Source organism: Bombus pascuorum, chromosome 2 (assembly GCF_905332965.1).
Source record: "Bombus pascuorum chromosome 2, iyBomPasc1.1, whole genome shotgun sequence".
In the NCBI taxonomy this organism is placed as follows: Eukaryota; Metazoa; Arthropoda; class Insecta; order Hymenoptera; family Apidae; genus Bombus; species Bombus pascuorum.
The window spans coordinates 7,493,017-7,514,174 of NC_083489.1; the positions used below are offsets into that span (position 1 = coordinate 7,493,017).

Here is a 21,158-nt window from a genome sequence, read left to right on the forward strand (position 1 = left end):
ATTCAAAATGACAAAATCCTTGCAAAATTCCTATAAAAAATCACGTCACAGGATTCTTCCGCTCGCATCTTTCCTAAATCATCCGGTTTGAAAATTTGAATAAAAAGTACAAGGTAGTGAAGGGGCGTGTCGAAAAGCTTGGCCCCGATTTCAGGCATCTCAAGCCGCGTTTACGAGCCCCTCGTAAAAGCGACTGGCCATCGCGAAGCATCTCGTTAACGCTTCTCATAACTTTATCGCCCTCCGTCGTGTCGACGTTCACCGACGACGTTCCAAAGTCTTCGCCTTTTCGCTGATGTTCCAGAGTCTTGGTCTTTCCACTGATGTTCCAGAGTCTTAGTCTTCCTACTGACACGACGTTCCACAGTTGTGGCCTTTGAAGAGGCTTTGTACACGAAAAATTCGGACGGTCGAACATGAATTCCTCTACGATATTTATCACATGGCGAATCTTCAAAAAAGAAACTCGTTGTCGCGGCGCCGCAGCTTGCGCAACACGTTTCGCGAGAATTTCGTATGAATGTCATGGAAACGTACGACGTTCTTTGCCTCGTATTTCGTTGTGTAATGAGGAACCGCCTGTGCAGGATGAATGTACGATGCTCGTGGACTCGCGTGGCTAAGAGAGGGTGGTTTGGCGAGTTTACAATGTAAGTTGAAAGTTGGATGTGGTAGGTGCGAAGGACGAAATAAATTTTAGTTGTAGGTTGCGAGTGCAAAGTTGTTGAATTTCGTGTGACTCTGTAAATCGACGTGACTGGAATTCTTTATAAGGACGAAAGAGAAATGTTGTATAATTTCGTTTGCGGGGACAGGTTGTTTCGAATATTTTAAATTAAATTAGCGTGGATCGCGTAGCTCCGTTATTTCGTGTTCTTATTTTTGTCGCTTTATTTGAATATTTTTTATCGAATGTAATAACCACAATATATAAATAAATTATTCACGAAAAAGGTTAGCTGAATATGTTTAACGGTGGTCTATGTGTCTTGGACAAATTGCAGTACCATCAGGAACATTGTGGATACAGAGTCGTCGACCATGCTTCCACGTCCCTAGAAACTTTGTCCCTCGTCAATTTCCCCATAACGTTATTTTGAACGTGGCACTATGCCAGCAATACATATTCACCGGTCGGTCTATTCGCGTGCTTGAATCGTGGTGTCTATATATAACTCGCCACTTGCGCATATCGTTACTAAGAATGTTTTCTTTTGCTTTGTTTCAGGTATGTATCGCGCAGATCCACGTATGAATATGCTTAAGAGTGCAGCACGTGAGTCAATAACGTTATACCTATTACCAACGCATCTTTATTTTCTTATTATTTAGTATACGTATATACGAATAAAAAGAGAGTTAAAAGAGAGTAGAATAAAAAAATGTCCAAGGGACTAAGAGAAAAGTTAAAGTTAACAAGACATAAAAAATCGTAGAAAATCAAAAGAATATATAAAGTTAGGAAGCAATAAAGCATCTTTGCTTTAAAGAAGTAGGAAAACAGATAGAAAAGGAAACGTGAAGAAAGATAAAAGGAATTTAAGAACAATTCGTAACTTTGAATAGTAAACTGAAGAACCCAGACGAATAATCATCGTCGTGATACGGGTATCGTTGTGAACAAATCGAGAGGCAAGCGTGCAGAAATCCAGGTCTATCCTGCTCGTAGTAGCCCCTCTAACAGCTGAAATGTTTTTAACAATCGGCAACGACTAACCGGTGGTACCACTTAAACCTTAATTTGTTCCGCTGCACTTAGGTAGCCGGTTTAACAACCCTTAAGACAACGTCGGTGACTCGTGTGAACGCCCATTACGCCTGTTAAATTGAACAATTGCCGTCGATGGGATCTCTCTTAAACACCTTCGATCTCACGCGCTTCTCTTCCCACGCGTCGCTGCCGAACGCGTTCCGTTATTCCTCCAACTCGTTAGAATTCGCAAAAACATCGCGGATTAATTAGCATAAAATCGTAAACGATCCAATGAATTAACGATAAATTTATAGATGGGAAAACCGCTAAATTTTCAGAATTTCGATTAAAATAAAATAAATTGTTAAACCTGAAGTGAAAGAGAAACGCGACGTTCTTGCGATTTCGCAGCGGTGATTTGCGAAAGATTTCGTAGTTCTATATTTTCAATAGCAATTCTTAGCAAATCATCGAAATTTCAACGAAAATATATTAGTTTGACAATTTCGTTGTTATTACAGCGTTAGAAACGTAAATCTTTCTCATCGTTCACAGTCTCTGCCGCGAAATCTCGACAAAATCGCTTATCTACATCCAGGCACCGAACGTCGTTAAAACGCTACGAATATAATTCAGAATTAATTATTACGAGCAATCGCTATACTTCGTTCCATCAACCAATAAATTACAGAATCGAGTCTTCCTTTCGTCTAACCACGAGGAGCAAAGAGATGGAATCGGTGTTTACAGGATTAGGTGGTCACGTAGGTGGAACACGAATATACGTGGCGGTGTAATTCGAATGAAAATTCTTTCCTCATGTTTTATTCCGAGAACGGATGGGCGGTTCGCTTTGAAATCAATTGCTAGGGACGCGTTACATACTCTGCCGGATGGAGAACCAGTCTCACCGTCTTTCTCCATCCAACGTCTCGATCCTATGTGAGACATAATGAATAGAAGAGAGTGAGTAGTTTCGACGAGGAGCAGCTGAACAACGGCAGAAAGAGAAAGAGTGGACCGCCACGATGAGACGCTGCCCTCTTCATCGTTCTCAGCAAATGAATTCAGTCATGAATATGTATCGGCTGCTCTTATGACTGAATTCATAGCGTACCGGGTCGAGATGTACCGAACTGTTCGTTCATGACGAACGGAAGTCGCTGCAGAATCAGTCGGTCGACTTCCGAAACGTGTTCAGCGTCGTTGCTTCAGCGAGGCCGCAGCATTAGATACGAAGAAGGAAAAATGAGAATTGAGGCGGAGTGAGAGGTGGAAGTAAGAATGGTAAATTATAATGAGGGTTAAGGAGATGGAGGTAGGATGGAGATAAAAGGTATTTCTGAAAGTGGAAGGCAACTTTCGTAGGAAAGGAAATCTCGAGGTAAAAGTAGCTGAAATTTTTACTACTCTGCGAGAAGAAGAGAATCGAGGGTAGAAACGAAAGTAGGGGAGTTAAGTAAAATGGAGTGCAATGAAAAGGGAGAGTTGGGAGTTAAATGAGTAACGGTGGAAATGAGGCTGGGCACGAAAGAAACGGCGAAGTGGTGTAAGACGGTGAAAGGAAGGAAAAGAAAAGGGGTAGTAAAGGGATAGTGGAACGAACAGTTAGATGAAAGAACCGAGTGCTTATAACTTTGACACGGGTTTAATTGTCACTCTTATATTTTTGTTGCATTTCAAGCTTCATATACAAATTACTTCTTGTCGGTACCAATACTATTACGATGGAGTTGAGCCAGTGAATTGAGATTCAGTGAATTGCCCAATTTTTCTAATAATACGTCACAACTGTACTCTATTCTTCGGTTTACGATTAAGAAATGCCGAATTAATTAAATTAATTAATTAATTAAATTACAGCATCGTCTTTTGAACGATTCATTTGGCTAATTCTAAGTTTCAAAAGACGCATTCTTAACCTTCCTCGCCTCGAAGAACCTCATTCGTCTTCTCTCGCGTATATAAATTAATACTATCTAACTAGCATTAGCAATACAACATTTCACACTCTTTCCATTTAAATTAGCATTATTCGCTTCTTTATATTAATCAGATTCTGCATTGCCATTTTACCCTTAAAATCACTTAAAAGACATTGAAGTATCGATCGAAAGAAACACCATGGGTCGATCCAGCAGCTCGTCCTCGTGATCGTTTGGAGCGAGTCGAGCGCAGGCTCTCTGGTTCCTAGCAGGCTGAGCAGAGTTGGAAGGGGTCGTAGGGTCGGCGATGTCGTGTCTCTGTTTTGCAACGCGTAATTACCAACAACGGGCAAGCACGGCGTTCCCGTGGCGCACGGCTGCCAGTCGAGCGCGGCATTAGACGGATTTTTATGCGAGCGCGTAACGAACGGCGTTTTGCATATTCCGTGGCAGCCAGCGTGGCCGCCACCAGGACACGTCGCGTCGCGTTCACCCGCTCTCGCGATTGCGCCCTTCCAAGTGCCGCCGGTATTCCGTCACGCGCGACGACCTGAAAAACGATAGTCTATCGCTTCGTCGTTGCTCTTCGTCAATCTGATCATTTGTTTTACTTCGTTTGGGATCGATATTGCTACGACATTGTTTAATGTTTCCGACTGAGTGTTAGAATAAAGAGCAAGTAAGAATTTCCTGTAGCAATCGTTGTAAAAATTGTCGAGTAAAAGAGGCAACTTTCGCTGAGTTAATGAGTTCCTCTAGTGTGCATCAAATGTTAGGAAAGTATAATGAACCGTTCATATGTTCAGCTGTCTCATTAAGAGGAACACGGTGATGTTGGCTATTTGGAACAGATTTATTCTGCTTGATTGAAGATGGTACGCAAAAGGAATTGAAATTGTTGATTGGAACTGCTACGTCTGCTGGAACTACGAGATTCGAAGCAGGGTCGTTTGTTTCATCGATGAGACTGCTCGAATGATCGATAAGTTTCCATGCTCGATGTGCCAAATGACTGATGCTTACGGAATAACGAGATATTGCATATATAGATGTCATAATTATAGGGACATAATGAAGATTAACGAGACGTTTGTTCGTATGATTTTGCGCAACGAAGAAATCACGACAAAGAAAATATTAGTAACTTTGCTTGTACTCGTTTGTTACTTCGGAAATATCTGTCTTTTATCCCAAACTCTGGACACTTGGTCCTTTCAATGCAAATGAAAGATAAAAATTCCTTAGGTCTCGCCTTTTAATCCTCACGAGTTAACATTGAAATTGAAATTCACGAAAGGAGTAAAGGGAATGAAGCGTGGAACGTTTCGAAATTCAAAGATGTCCAGAGATGTTGGACGATACCGTCGCAAAGTTACGCGTCGTCGATGCAACAGGATGCATTCTCACGGGTATATCCCTTCTGCGTCAGATAAATGTCGTGCCATCGAGACGCAGATAAATGATAATACTCGTCGGGATCTCTGCTTGCCGTGTGTATACTTCTGGAAAGACAACAGGATTGAAACAGGAATCCTCGGCATTACGATAACGTGTTTATTACAGCCTCGATATCAAGCGTTCTGCATTTTTTAGACACGCGGTTCCGCGAACCCTCACCAAGTCGAATTCCTTAGATATTAATTTCGCGCTCGTTCCTCTTGCTGCTATAAATACGAACCTTAATAGTACGATATAGGTACAATGCAATCGTTGTTCTATTATATGTCTCAATTCTGGTAAATTGTTTTTTCTTTCGAGCAAGGAATTTCATATTCTCACCGTAGTCGAGCTTCCATTTTAAGCGTAAAATTTCTCATTTTTGCTAAATATGATCTCATATACTAAATTTCGAATTTTTCTCGATATTTGAAATTTTCTTCCCGGTGTTCTTGAAATCCCAGCGCTTCGTTCCAGCATCGAGTCAGTCTGTTATTCGTACTGAATCGCCGCGAATGGCAGCTAATTCGCTCGCTATACCCTCCGGCGCTTAATCCGTCGATGTTGCAAGTATATGCACTCACAGTACTTGGTCGTCATCGTCGACAGACTCGAAAACGTGGGTGTGCCGGGCGCAGCGAAGCGAGCAGAGTCGTGAAACGCTCTCGAACTTGTCCGCTACGTGATTCCAGTTAAGTCGAGCAACGATCTTAAGTACGTGTTCACGCCGCCTGGCGGCGGTGGTAGCGGAGGAGGCGGAGTCTTTTCGCTTTCCGGCGTCTCGTCACGATTCGCATCGAGTGGTCAAGCACACGGGACACGTACTAGCTAGGACCGAAAGGTCGATAATGAATCCTGGGATCGAAATTATTGGTCACGTTCCTCGCGAATATCGACTCTCGAGAAGACGATTGACCTAATGTCATCGGTTAATGTCACTGGTCACACGATTTCACCGGCACCAGCTTTTCGATATCGGCACCGTGAAACTAAGATGTCCCCGGCCTCCAGTTTTCTACGTGATCGTTGGAGAAAAGAAACGCCAGAAAATGGAGGATGAGAGATCGTACAGTCGATGGAAAGGATATAACGAGATTATAAATTAAGGCATTAGATACAAACACTCGTATGGATGTAATCACATCTAAACTAACGTGATGGGTGTAGTAGGAAGAAATATCACTAATAGAGTAATTTAAATTCTTAATGTTTCATTAAAAACCTACAGTATTCCCATCGCTTCTTGCTCAATAACATTTATCACATTACTCATCGTCAATTTTACGACCATATCTCTCTTACCAATTATACGAGTATACGCGTAACGTTGAACGTGAATGCAAAGAAAAAAAAAAGGGAGGATACAAGTTTGTTGTGTCTGTGCATGTGGGTATACGATAATGGAAAAAGTTGCGAGTTACTTCTGACACGTGCAACCAACAATTACGATGATTGGCGGTAGTTGAATCGACGAGGCATTTAAATATCACCGGTTAAGGGTGAAAACCGGTAAAGAAGCATTCTGGTTTTTCGTGGGAATCGGAGGTGTCTGTTTGTTCGGTTCGCGGATGTTTCCAGTCGTTCTCGTGTTTAGACTTGTAAAACAACCGGGGGAAAGGGAAAAGCGACGTTTTCGTCTGCCGGTGTTCGTTGCTTGTGTCGATGCTCCACATTCGTCGAGAGGCGAGTACACGAGCGCGAGGAGAAACCGACGAGATGCATCGAACGCGAATCGGTGAATCATAAGAGGGTGGTGTGAACGCGGCCTAAGGTAAATCCCTCTGGTCCCGGCGGGGTCTCAGACCGTGACCGGTCGACACGAGGCCCGTCACACGATCGCACGGTTCTCCATCTGCCGATCCTCGTGGCCGATTCTACCTCCTTTCCTCGCCGTCTAAACCGTCCTTGGATTTCGCACACACAAGGTGTCCTCGTACAATAATGTACATCGGTTCGCGAAGGTACTTATGAATACCTACAATGTTGTATATAGCGTTAGAATGTTATGTAAACATTTTTAAATTTCATTAGCACCAAAGATGACTGCCACGATTATGCGAATTTATATAAAAGTCACAAGATATTTACTGCAAACATGTTGTATTTAGTAGAAAGTTAATGTACAACGCGAATAGCCATTTCAAGCATATACGCAACAAATGTTGAATTGAAAAGAGATCACCTGGAAGATCTCCAATTCGTTTCATCCTTCGTTACTATGGAAACAGTGTACGATATTTGAAAAGTCACACCGTATATATGCGAGCCACGAGGCCGTGGCATTATTATGGGATTGTCACGCCGATAGCACGGTCGGGCTGCACGGTTCTCGTCTTTTCACCGGTTGTCGTCGGCGTCGATAGTCGTCTTCGTCGTGTCACCGTTCCATGGCTCTGGTGCACTAGTTTCCCTGACCGATTTCGTGGCAGCTCGGGCCCTCGTTTTCTGCACGAGTCTCGTGAGAAACGCAAGGAAACGGAGACACGCCGCCGGATACGATCAGCCGTGCGACATTTTCGATAGATCGTTAAGCGGTTCTCCTCTGGGTTTAGTCTCGCAGTTGGATTTTCTAATTAAGCGCAGACAATACCCCGCGATTCGTAGATCGTGGCGGAATTTTCTTGTAATCTGAATTCGAATCTACGAAATCGTTTCTCTTCCGAGAAAATTCGGAGACGTTCCTCGTCGTATGATTTGTAGAATAGCAGTTTCTTTCTTGGTACGTGGTTTAGGGAAGAATTCCTCGCGGAAACTAAGTGTGGCGTTTTTCACAAAATATCACGATTCTTATCATGTATGGCTAAAGGTACTAGCAGCTCCATGTATTCTTAATATATCGGAAAACAATTAAAATCTCAGAGATGTATCCTCGAATTCTAGCAAAGTTCCTGACTTCCCTTTACTCCAGCCAATAGTTGTTGTTCGAGACGATGGTAGATCCGTTTCCGCATAAAATATTTCACAAAGATTCGAATCTGCTCCCCTAAAGGGGGAACTGGTGGAATTGTTTGTTACTTTTCCACCGTGGACCCGGCGGTCGCGCTCTTTTTCCCTTTTGTCTCCCCCGCGTACACTGTGTACTTCCCTCATAAGACATTCATATATTCGAACGATCTCGACGTTCCACGGGTTCCTGGAAGACTGGCATTAGAAACCGGACGGGGAACCGGAGACCGGCTCTCCTTCCTTTCCGATTTGCTCTCCCTAGCCGGTGTTTATCTCGTACCGGGATCCCACGGTGGTGGCTTTCGTCCTTTGACCCTTTTCCCTGTCCACCAAGAACAAGCCGCATCGCACGATCAAACCTGGGCTACGCGCCGTATCCTGCCGCGGATTTATCGCGTTTCGATCATCGCTGTCCCATTGATATAGCGTTCGCGGATGCTTCTTTTTTATGTTTCTTTTGTCTTTTCTTTCTTTGTCCGTGGACGAGAAGACGGTGAAACCGAGAGCGTTCCAGAGGAAATCGAAAGCGAGAACGTGGTTTACAGCGGCCACGTGGGCGAGGAGAATTCCTAACGCGCCGCTGCCACCCGCTAGGGCTCCGCTATTGTGCGCGAGAAATCAATTGCGCTCTCAAGGACGCTGCCCCACCACTAGAGATGGCTTCCCTTCGAATTTCGACGACTCGTTTAGCGAAGTTGTCGAATTAGGTCATTGGAAATAATTGGACCCAGGTTTTCAGATTGCAGTTGTTTCCGAGGCAATCAGAGATCTTAAAGCTTTAAATCCCTTGGATAATTTATATATTTCTGTATATTCTATGTATTTCGTGTACTTTTGTATCTTAGAAAGTACTAGGCTATTAAAGTACAATTCTGTGGGAAATTTTAATTTTAAGTAACACGTTTTAAGTAACGTTTGTGCAACTTTCCAACTTTGAAAAGTAGGATACGAACACCCACGAGGTGTGCGATAAAAATTCGAATTCCGAAACTGGATATTATTTTTACGGGAATCATAGCAGCATTCCTTTCATCGAAACTGGCGATTCAGTTTGCGTAATTACTTTCCACGGGCGATACACGCGGCGCTTTTAAATAAATCAGGATACACGTCGCGCATTAACGTACAAAAGAGCGTTCGCCGTATATTATCGCGTGTATAGGCTCCCTGACAACCAGGATACACCGCTGTGTCTTTGTCGAGCACGATGCAGCGCGTCCCAGTGTATAATTCATCGTGTCACCTTTATCGTTTCCGCGACGTTTTATCGAATAATGAACAAGTGGAGTAGAAGCGCTTGTTTCTCTCGCGAGATTCGCCTCTTCGCGCTTCGACGCTTTGATTCAGTCACCCTATACGCGTCTCTCTTTTCTCAATAACAACTTGAAACTCTTTGAAGATGATTGTCGCAGTCTCTTTCGATCATTTTGCAATTCGTTCGTTTTAATGTTTCTTTCATCCAAATCATTTAACAACCATCATGATTCGTATATAATTTTTCGGAACCAAACTTCATTCTTCTGTCATTTCCCAAGTACAAATCGAATTAAAAAGGAAATTTCCTTTGATCGATAAAAGATCTATGATGGTTGATTAAACAGCGATATATAATCCTACATCGTCGAAACGAGAGGGTCAATGGAAGAATCGTGAAAACATCGTGCGACGAAAAAAGGTTGAAACGGAAGTGGAGACCATTCCTGGAATACCACTTAGCCAGGTGACAGCTTTCAATAAATAGGATATCGGAATTCAATTATCCAAATGGACGTTCGAAACTCGTGTATCACTCCAGGCGAGATATTCACTGAACTTTCCACTACGAGAGATCCTGGTATCTTCCCCATATTTTAACGCGAGCCCGTTTAACAACTGTGTCCCGCTACGCGGCTGCACACCGTTCGGTAAATAAGTGCCAATAAACATGCAAACTCTCGAGACGCGGTTCGGATGCAGAAATCGAAATCGACGTCTCTGCCGGCCGACAGAAATAAGTCAGAGAAAGCTTAATTATCTGTTGGATCGCGCGTTCGCGCCGAGAGGCCCGGCACGGATAGACCGCGCGAAATTTAAACTCTGAACCTCGCGTTTAATGGGACAATAAGAGCGATGGTGGAAAGATTCGACGACGAGTGCAACGGACCGCGTCACGGAAATTACTCGTCGGAGATACGTTCCGCAGTCTGATCGTTGCTTCTAGAGATCGTCGAGGTGCGATCCGACGTGTTTTAATGTCACCGTGGCGCATGGAGCTGATCAGCCAATAAAGATCCGATAGGAGAATCACGGAGAAAGCGGCGCTCGCCGCGAGGACCGTAACGCGCCTCCGTAGGGGGCCCCATGACGAGAAAATAGAGGGGATGCGGACCAGTCGGGGAAACGGCTACGCACGAGCCTTTGAATATTTGTAAGATTTTTCTTGACCCTTCGTGAATCTGAATGGGAAAATAAGGAAAAGGTTGGACGAAGAAATTGGTGATAATTAGAATGAAGGTAATAATTTAAAGTTCTTATGAACAATTTTGCAAGATCGTAGAATTTTGTCTAGGAAGTAGATGCGGAAAGAAGTTGTTAATGATCGTGACGATCGAAGTTCTCGTGGATAAAGTTGATGATATTACGCGACATCGTCGTTGGTTTTTGACAAGTATCGATGAGTAGAGGAAAGAAACGTGTGGATAAGACGATTGCTGTCTGCGTTTGGATTCCTGAACTGGGAATCACGTAATTAACAAATATATCGATGAAGAGAAGGAAGAAATGGATAAGTTGACTGCTTTTTAAGTTTGGGTTCTCAAACTCGGATAAATAATTAGCGGATAAAAACTTGAAGCTTAGGACTCAACGAATGTATATATCTTCCATAATGATTCTTTACCATAAGATTACGTTAGACCTATATCGGTGTGCGCTACTACGATCAAAGAACGAGGAACAACATAATAAAGCAAACGTTTCTGTCAGGTCTCACGCGACAACTACCGGATTCCGGCAGGTCTATCGTAAAGATCGGCGAAACTCCGTTATCGCCATTTCCGCGAACCAGTTTCCAGGTGTTCAAGTACTCCGCGCGCTCGTATTTCGTGGGTCTAAGTGCGGAGAAGTGTCGCCGCCCACGTGAAGCTTCGTAATTCAGCGACATGTGTGAAAGTGCGACTTCTGCGTGAAAGCATAGAAAATCATCGAATTACCGCGTGAAGATAATTCTTCGTAAGATCATTCGTAAGTTCAAGAGAAGCGAATCGTAATTCGTATTACGTGAAAATAGTCGTTTGCGATTAAATAAACTTGAAGACCACAGGTAAGGGACGTGACGAGCAACTTTGAAATTCTAAAGTCACGAATATACACGAGGGTGGTGAATCGTTTGGACAAATGGACGCGGTCTCGCCGCATCGAACCCTGATTTTCTGACACGATCAATTTGTAAAGAAGCAAGGCCGCCAGTCATTGCGCGATGGTAAAAAGAGCGGCTCGAACCAGTCCTTCATCGCACAAAAACGAGTTTTATGGTTCGTTACTCGAACCGTGTCTCTGACGGATCGAACATACATATTGTATGATTCGTCCTGATCGCCTAGGAAGTGGCGACTCGTCGCGAGCCTATCGCTCTTCCGTCGCGTCGAGGAATTCCCTCAGGATTCTCCGCGTGTTTGTTTAGTCTCTTAAACATCCACGGTTTCGAGTCCGTAAATCGATACGTTTCCACTTTATGGATAGCTGGGATATTTGCTGACATCCTCGAAAAGGGAAATGCGTCAGTAATTTTGCTGATAGATTTTAATGGAGTTTGTCTGATAGATAGACGATCTGATTGAACACATTCACCGTGTACGTCTCGGATTCAACTCGAAGAAGAGCACGACAGAAAATGTTGAAGCAAGTTTTAGCAGTAATAATAATAAAATACATAATACGTATTACGAATAAAATACACAAAATACGTAAAATATTTTACAACATGGCAAGAAATTTTACACGAAAATTATTTATTAATGAAGACGAGACGCTCCCTGCGATCGATCATCCCTGTGATTATGTGTCGAGAAATTCTACATATTTTCCATAAGCGGCTGCAAAATCATGGAAATAACCCCTATTTACTGTCATCCTTATCTCGGCATACATGCACGAAATCGCTTTAGGAAAAAAACTGCCTACTTTTTCATCGTAAAGTCGGTCATTAGCGCGGGCCATGGCACGGCTTCGGTTCTTAAGCACAGGGAGGTAGAAGACCCCCGTTGCTTCCGGCGAAATCACCGAACCACCGACGAGGGTCTTCCCCGATTCGAGTTTAATTGCCGTCAGAGAACCGGCGATTTTCTCCGACTTCGTCGTCTTACGACACACGGCGCTCGAGATCTACCTCTTTTTTTTTCCTTTCTTTTCGATCTTCTCTCGAAGCGATCGATTCGTGGAGCACGCATCATTCCGTGCACGTCGAAGGCCACGCGACCTGCTACCTGGAGGACACATCGGTGCATCCAGTATCCTCTTCTACCTCGTCATTTCGTCTCTTCTTTCTTCTCTTCGTCTTCCTCTTCGTACGTCTTCGAGAACTTCTCGACAGTCTTCGTAGTCGTCGTCGTTAGCTGTCGTCTTCCTCTCCTCCTTTTCCTTCTTTTTCCCCTGTCGAGGAGGGCACGTACGGGTTCCTGGAAAACACGCTTACCCCGGATGCCGATATCTGACGATCGGAAATAATAGTCTGGCTTGGTCGATGTTCGAGTTTCAGGCTGCCTCTGTTAGAAACGTATTGGGAATTGGATTGGCGAAAGTTCCGTGGCGCCCGACGATATTCCTGAAAATAACACGAACGAGGAAATGGAAGTTGAGGATGTGACGTTTACGAAATTCGAGGAGCGGGTTCCAGCAGTGGAAAATTAGATCCGATACAGCTTTTGGTCTAAGATGGATTTGGTCGTTAGGATAAAATTGGAGCACAAAGTTTTCACAATCTCGAGATTACATAACCGGTCACAGAGAACCTATTAAAATATCTATAATACGTCGAGTTACTTTTCCCACTTTCTCAAACATTCTCGGAAACGAAATTACCGAAGAACGCACAGGCGTGGCAAAAGCTTTTACGTAAATTCGATACACTTTCAAATTTCTTATAAGTACATAAATCCCTTAATCCAATAACGAGACACCTTATCCCGTTACTCTGCCAAATTTCTGAAACAACGCTGGAACCGGAGTTTGCGATGAACACACAGAAGCGGTATTTTTCTCGTTGCGGCAAAAATAACCCGAAGGAGCGCGGCAGCAGTTGCACAATACCCTGGATAATTTCGCGACCGGTCTTCACTCTCGCTTCGTTGCTAACGCGCGATCTTCGCGACGAGCGTCGTCCTCTCTGTCGCAGCTTCTGTCTTTGCTGCTTCCCGTTCCGTAGCAGGCCAGAAGAACTGGAATCACGGCCCTTGGCTCGTTCTTGTTCGGAGTCGAGCGATGATTATCGCCGCTAACCGGAGAAGATCCCGTCGCCTTTTATTCGCGCGGACGTTCCGCGACGACGAGGGACGAAGTTCAGGGACGAACGTACCAGCAGAGCCAGCGACGAGGAAGCGGTTCGATGTTTTTGATGGCGGGAAGATTGTTCGGTATGGGGAAACGTCGCGCAGCATCGCCAAGAATGCTGGCACGAACAGAGCAGCGAGACTATGTTTTGATACCATTTTTCAGTTAATTGGGATAGTTGCTGATTTCCTGTGCCGTGTGGGAATGTTTACCAGGAATCGAGTACTCGTGCTGGTTAGAACTTAGCATGCGGATATCGTAGTTCCAATTCGGTTCGATGTTGCATTTTTGTGATGTCGTTTCCGTAAAACGAAGAAGAAATGTTCTATATATACATACGTTAGAATTATGAAAGAATTATTAAAATTGTTAAATTTTTATCAATTAACGTTACGAACCAATGGGATATTCACAACGTTTGCGAGTTTGAGTTTAAGGAAATGTATCGTAAAAGCTGTTGGATGTATGAAGACAACATTTAAGGGGATCTACACTGTATATGTTAAGATAAATGAACGTTGATTTATAGAATTTAAGATCGATGATCTTTCATTGGTGGATAAGTCAAGGGAAAGGCTGGAAAATGCCATCGACGATAATGGCTTGAGAGAAATTATTGAAAATAATCCACGGCAAACATTAAGAAAGATAATATTTCAAATGATACCAAGCCATTCTAGAATTATTCGTCACTTACTGCAAATAGGAAGGAAAATGGACAAATGGGTTCCGCATGAGTTAAGCAACATGCAGAAGCCAAGATGAATGGAGACAGCCACTTCGGAATAAGTTACTTCCTTCAAAGAAGCGAGTAGAATGGATTGAAGTATGAAATTTCGTTTCGATTTGCGCTTATAGATTACAGTCCATTTCAAGCGTCTAGATGTTTCTTTAATGAACACGTTTCTTCGAAACGTTCAAAGAATTTCTTAATCAACATTGTATAATTTCACAAATCTTTCCTTCAAATTTTGATCCTATACGTAATTCGTTGTTAAAGACCATCTATAATGATCGTTTCATGAAAACACGAAGATAGTAGGACAGCGACGAATCGCAGCTACGTTTATTCAAACGATACGCTGTTCGTTGCACAAGCAAGGGACTTAAACGTGGACACGCGCGCGATTGTTTCGCGGAATACGTTTAAAGGTACGTAAAAGCAGAATTAATAGACGCTTGTTTGGTCGTATCAGACTCACTCCATTAACAGTTGCCGATGAACGAAAAGGTCGTTACGAGTAAATGCCAGGTAGTTCCTCAATGGATTCACGATCCTCACTGGATCGTTCAGCCGGCTGAATTCTCCGCAAGCTCTCTGCCAACTGGGACCATTAGTCATCGAGCTGTTGCCCGGCTATCACGGGACCGTTGATGTGCTTTCCATTCGTCCGGGTGGTCCGACGACCGGATACCTCGGGCAAATCCGATTAGAACCGCGCGTTCCTTACCTTTATCTTGGAATTCGTCTGTCTAGTAGGAAAGGGTGTCTTTTAAAATCGATGCAGAGATAGTAGGACGAATAGGTATGTTGGCGTATGGAATGTTCGAAAGGCGATATCGATGGAACGTAAAAGAGAATTAACGGTTTAAATGTAACTACGTAATTGTTAATATGTTTTGTCACTTAATATACTCCGTCTCATAACTATTTTCGACCTTCTTGTCACTTGAGCTACTCGACAAATTGATAACTTTGAAATCCATCGATCATTCGTAGTAATTTCCTCGAACTCTGGAAATTGAAAGCTTCGGAATTAGCTATTCGTTAATAGCTTTCGAGTACTATAGATCTCGTGAGAAGTTTCAAGGTTTTTAATGGTATAAATAGAAGAAGACGTACTTTTCGTTATCTTATTAACTTAACAACTTTCAAGCATAGACAGCCACCTGTTTTACCCATTTCCCAGTGATATCATTTTCCACGTGTCTTTACAAAAGCCAGACGATTCCATTGGGTGAAGCGTTATCGAGTTAAGAGGTGGTAAAGGCCGCGCGAGTCGAGTTTCGTGGCTCGACTCCGTCGGAACGTTGTAATTCTATGGAGATAATGATGCATCGGGATCCGTTTAATTTACTACCGTGATTAACGATGGAAAGCGAAGCCAGTAACCGAACATGTATATTTCCTTGGGCAGCATCCACTCGCTTGTGCTCGCGCGTTTCGTCTCCCCCTTCCTCCCTCTCTTGACCTTTCCGATGCTCACGTACAGCCGCCGCGTCTGGCGCGGCCCCCACAAGAATAATCTCGCCTGGCTTCCGGGAGGAAGACGTTTTTAGTGATGGATTGTTCGCCGTTTTGTCCAGTTTACAGCTGGATTAAGATTTATCGTCGTGCAGGCCAGAGGAAGAGCAACGGGTCCGCCGTTCACAATCGAACGCGAAACCACATTGCGAGTTCGAGACGAGATCCTCCACTCTCTCGATAACTATCGCCGTTCGCGATACGAGCGTCATTTTTAGTGGCAGCGTGGGACGACTCGTTGCAAACGTCCCGGTTGATTGGGTATACCGGTTCGATTTATCGTCCGCCGTTCGTTTCTTTATATTGATCTCGAATTTATAGTTTGAAGAAGTCTTCGTGTAGGATCGTAAGGGCAGTTTCTTACCGTTTGATGATATAGGATTGGTCTTGGGGATGGTGACGAATAAATTGAGGAACATGTAGTTGTGTATTTTAGCTGCCAGAGATACTATGTGGTCGTGCATTTGGTCAGGTGCCGAGGTTCATTGCTATAAGGATGAAAAAAAATAAAAAATGGATTGAGACATTTCAAGGGAGATACGAATGTAAAGGTTTGGATAGTTTTGACTTGAAACATTTCTCGACTACGATAATGTAACCTACAAGCGAGCACAGGTAACGATAGATGAGTAGGATTGACTCTTGCTTCAATACGTTTGAAAACTGCTGCGAGAATAAATAAACGTAAAATCTGTCCCCGCCCTGTCACAATGACGAAGATTCGAATCTACGTTGACATACGGCCACTTAAAATAAAATTATGAAAGAGACGGTCACGAAAATGAAATAATTTACAGCCCATATACTCTTACTTTCAAATATAAAACGTCGAGCACTGGCGAACCAACAACCAATCACCTACCACCTGCCTCTGCCCAATCATCCTCTAATTCAATCTCCGAGAGAGCCACGAGATCCCCGTCGACGTGGCCGAAGATTAATGTCCACGGGTTGTTCAGCTTCGAGGAATCCTATGATCGTATCTCGAACACTCGTTAAACGGTCGTTACGGAATGGAAAGCGAGTTCGAGTTCCCCTTGAAATTGGTTCGCGCAAAGCGTAAACAGAGGATCGGCCGTGTAGCGTTCAGTCACGCGACTCGCGCGACGCACGCGACACCCGTGAAACGCAATCTCGGTTTCGTTGGAGCGATTCTTGGTCGATGCACGACCGGTAATCGGATTAAGTGCAGGTGCGCGTCTTTCGGATAGTTGGTAGATGGAAGAGAAGTCTCGTGACACTTGCCACACCGGTGAGACGCTGCGAGAGTCTTGCGAGCTCTCTCCTTAAGCGAAAGAGACGATTACGCGCACGATGGAAAAACAAGCTCACCCCTTTTGATCGAGGCGAGAAAGAAACGCGGGCTCGTTGACCCGTATGAAGACCGTGTATGGCTTCTCGCGTGCCAGCCAGGAGCTTCCTCCTTTGAACAAGCTGTAGAGTGAGGCGCGAACGACAAGTCGGCTGCTTGTTGACGAGAGCGGTACGATTTGCAAGCACAAAGGTCGTGGACGAGAATTTTCTGGATTTTCGAGTTAACGAGGTTTCTCCAGAGATCTCAATAATTTCTCTCCATTAATTCAGTCGATACTTTATATCCATTTGAGCGTTAGAAAATTTCTAATGATAAATTAAGAATAATTTCTCAAGCGTAACAAATGCATCGCTCGGTATTATTTTAAAATGCCCATATTTGGCTGTTGAATGCGCATAGATAGGTTAGGCTACCGGTTCGATTAAGTGGTAATCAGGGCTAATTAGGCGAAAGCGCGACAGACACGCGCGGGTTCCGATCGCGGGGGCGAGGTAATCCCATCGAGAGGCCAACGCCCACGCGTTTTCTCCTCTGCAAAGCACGCAGTGGTCTATTAGCCACGGTGTGGCGTGTCCGCGTGAACGTTCTCGCGGTCTGACGCGTAGGCGTGCGCGCATTACTCACGCGCGTGCGTGCCGGCGAATTCGCGCGCGAAACGAATCGTGAGCGGACAAAACGACGCGCTTGGTGGCATTAGAGCGCCATTAGATCTTAGAGGGCTTGGTTCTCCTTTCGCTAAACCGAAGATCGCGTTATTTTCTGATACACATCGTATATTTTTTATAATGTTTTGAATATGTATAATTTTGAATATATATATAAATGTAAGAAGTGAATGTCCTAATACTTATGGCTGATGCTGGAACCTAGAAGCATGCGGCGAACGTTTTAAGTTTAATCAATTATTTTAATTAGAAGAACTACGCGACAAAATTTGGCGACCCAGCCTGTACATAGTCGGGAATATAAAAACTTTGTTACGGATTCGTAATGTTCCAAATTGTAACCAGACACGATCTCTGATTCTGATTCTTTTTCGCGTAGGTACATTTTGTCGCCCCGCTAAGATAAACGAGAAGCTTAAGGTTTCTAAGGCAACGACCATATTTTTTCGAGCTCGTAAAGTTGGTCGTGCATTCTCGCGTACCGGATGTTTCCCAGGTTTAAAATTCTAATTTTGACGAGGGTGCGTTGAATTATGCAAGCCTCTTTTCCTTGCGAAAGCATCCGACTTCCTCCCTACGATTCTAACGTCTCGTTTTCGTTCGTAAATTTTAATTTCTCCGGCAAAGCATTAAACTCTAACCTGTTAATCTGAAAACGTAGATTAACAAATTTATTTTTCCATTACACTATACTATTCCATTTATTGGTAAATTTTATATATCTTACGGTTGGTATATTTATTTCTACTAATTTAAATTACAAACCATTAGAATTACCATTCCCACTAGAAAATACAAAGCGAAGCTGCGAAACTCGTTCTACGTTTCTCATCTAGTTCATAAAGTTTCTCTCGTATCTATGAAAAGTCAAAAAGAAAATCAGTCGGTTTCGAATATAGAATTCGCCACATAAACACACCACTTGTCTCGGTTCTGTCTTCGTGTAGTGCGTACGGATGTGTCGTGGACACGAGGAGAACTGGTATCGCGATATCTTACGGCGGCTGCCGCCATTAAGAGCAGATTGCGCTTTCGTGGTGGTCTACCTATGGGGTTATTACCAACGACCTGCCACCCAGGATCAAGGTGGGTGTGCCAGGTACTCTGGACCCTGCGTTGTCGCTCCGTTATGCTAAACAGTCCGTCGTCTGTCTTCTCTTTGTTATCACAATTTCTCTGACGTTAAAAAAATCTCGAAACTCGTCAATCTTCGAAAAAGTATCTAAAGAGAGAGCTAAATACTTCAAGTATAAGAATAGCAGTATAGAAACCAACGTTTTTCTTACATAGTTATTTGAAGATAATTAAGAAGGTAATTTGTAGCAGTTGGTCGGAAGATTTAATTATTGGCGGAAGATACATCGCTTTGATCGTAAGCTGAAGCTTGATTGCTTCTAAATTCCAGGTTGATTCCGATTGATTAATGGCGCTGACTAGTTTAAGTGCCAGTTGTTAACTGCCTCGACTTCTGATTGCTAGTTAGTTTCCTGGAATGTTAGATAACCAACTATTAAAAATCAACTTGAGAAAATTGGTTAACGCCGTGAATACATGTAAAAATTTCGCGAATTCCTTCCTACCTCGTCAACCAGCCCCATTCAGCCCCGAGCTTCATTCAGTCTCGCTAACGAACATTCATTCCCATAACGTTCACCGCGTTACTCATCACATTAATTCCCACCTCGTCTCGAAATCTTGCTTCAACCACCGACACGAACACTGCCAAGACACCGACACTGGCAAGATACGAACACTGTCAAGATACAAAGACGCTTTATATACGCATACAGCAATACATAGGAGTCAAAGGTGTCACGATCAAAAGAAAGATGTTCAAAGGCGAGATATCGCGTGTGACAAGGTGTGAATATGCGAGGCACGTGTTCCACTCGTTTGCTCATGTTCACCACGTAAAGCACGGTTGAATAAAGAAAGAAAGAAAGAAGGAAAGAAAAAGGAAAGAGAGGGATACGTTGGCTGTGACGGGAAAAAATATGTGCACATCCTCGCGAGAGAAACAAACGCAAACGCGTAATCGTCGAATCGCGCCAGCACGCAATCTTATTAAGGACGTGGACGTGACGTCGTTGAGCAGGAAGTTGCCCCTACGACGATACTGTTTGGTCGATAAGGATAACGAGGCAGGTCAGTGAGCGGCCGGGCCACGAAGCCTGCTTAATAAATCACGTTTTCCCATGGCCCGCCGATAATCGACGTGATCGACGATAACTGTCTGTCGATGCCGGATATAACAGGATCCGATCCTGCGAAGGAAAAGTTGGATACCTAACTGATAGATTTCCTTGGAATTACTTCGTTTAATCCCTCGACTCTTGTCGATTCGACACGTTGATATAAGCGAGAAAAGATAGTATAATATATTCTAAATATAGATTCATAGCATTAATATTCTATATAGTATCGATTATAGATACAGTTTTATTAGCCTTGTTCGTCCTTTTCTTCAGAGATTCTTACCGCTCGTAAAAGCTAAATCAACGCAGTAATTAATAACGTTAATGATCATACTCGAATCAAGATCAGTTCCCAGCGAAAGTAGATGTGAAAACGAAGCAAAAACACAGCGGACTCCTCTGTACAACCTCCGGTATTAAAACATCCATCCATTTGCCTTAAACGAACCGCCCAGATCCGTGTACCAGTTAAACATCGAAACCAACCAGTGTTTCAATTTCCCCTTTTGAAATTGATAATCAATATTCCGCCGGGGCTGAACTCTTCCACGAAACGCGTGTAACACCCATACAGTAAAGTAACTACACCGGTCATTGCTGTAGATCGTTACGTAGTTGCATCAGGTCCGACAAAGTGAGTCCAGAGCTCTCTCGCCACGCCTTTCGAGATCCGTGTGTAATTAAGACAAGATAGAAAAGCACGCTCCATGGTCGGGCCGTGGTATCACGATGAAATAGTCGCTGTGTAATCGACAGTCGCGTAAGCGATATTAACCGTGCGAATGTTCGATTGGCCGCGCGGTTCACCTTCTTATTAATTAGAATTATCCCGCCCCGTGTTTATCACACGATTTGAAGCTTCGTTATCCTTTTTAAAGAATTATTATTTTAACAATGTTTGGCGCATAATCGAGCTACACTAATGAAATTAAAACCGATAAATAGGAAAATAAAAGTAGCGAAAATTCGCAAGTCACAGGTTACAAATAACAGAACTCGCAGAATTTAAATGATTTATTGTGCAATTACAACAAAGTCTAGGACTTATAAAATTCAAAAATACGGAGCATCTACTACTACTATCAGCATTCGCGCGCTATTCTCTTAAGTTTGCCAACATTTGAGCGATCCTCCGATGAGAAGTTGTTTAAATTAATCACACACATCATCGGCGAATTTTATTTACTTTAATCCAAAGGATAAGCGAATCA

The 21,158-nt window shown here is 43.5% G+C and overlaps 1 protein-coding gene across 5 annotated transcripts in view; it reads left to right on the forward strand.

Moving 5' to 3' along the window:
- LOC132904525 (uncharacterized) overlaps positions 1-21,158 on the forward strand; it is a 307,845-nt gene that overhangs the window by 115,958 nt on the left and 170,729 nt on the right. The window lies entirely within an intron of this gene.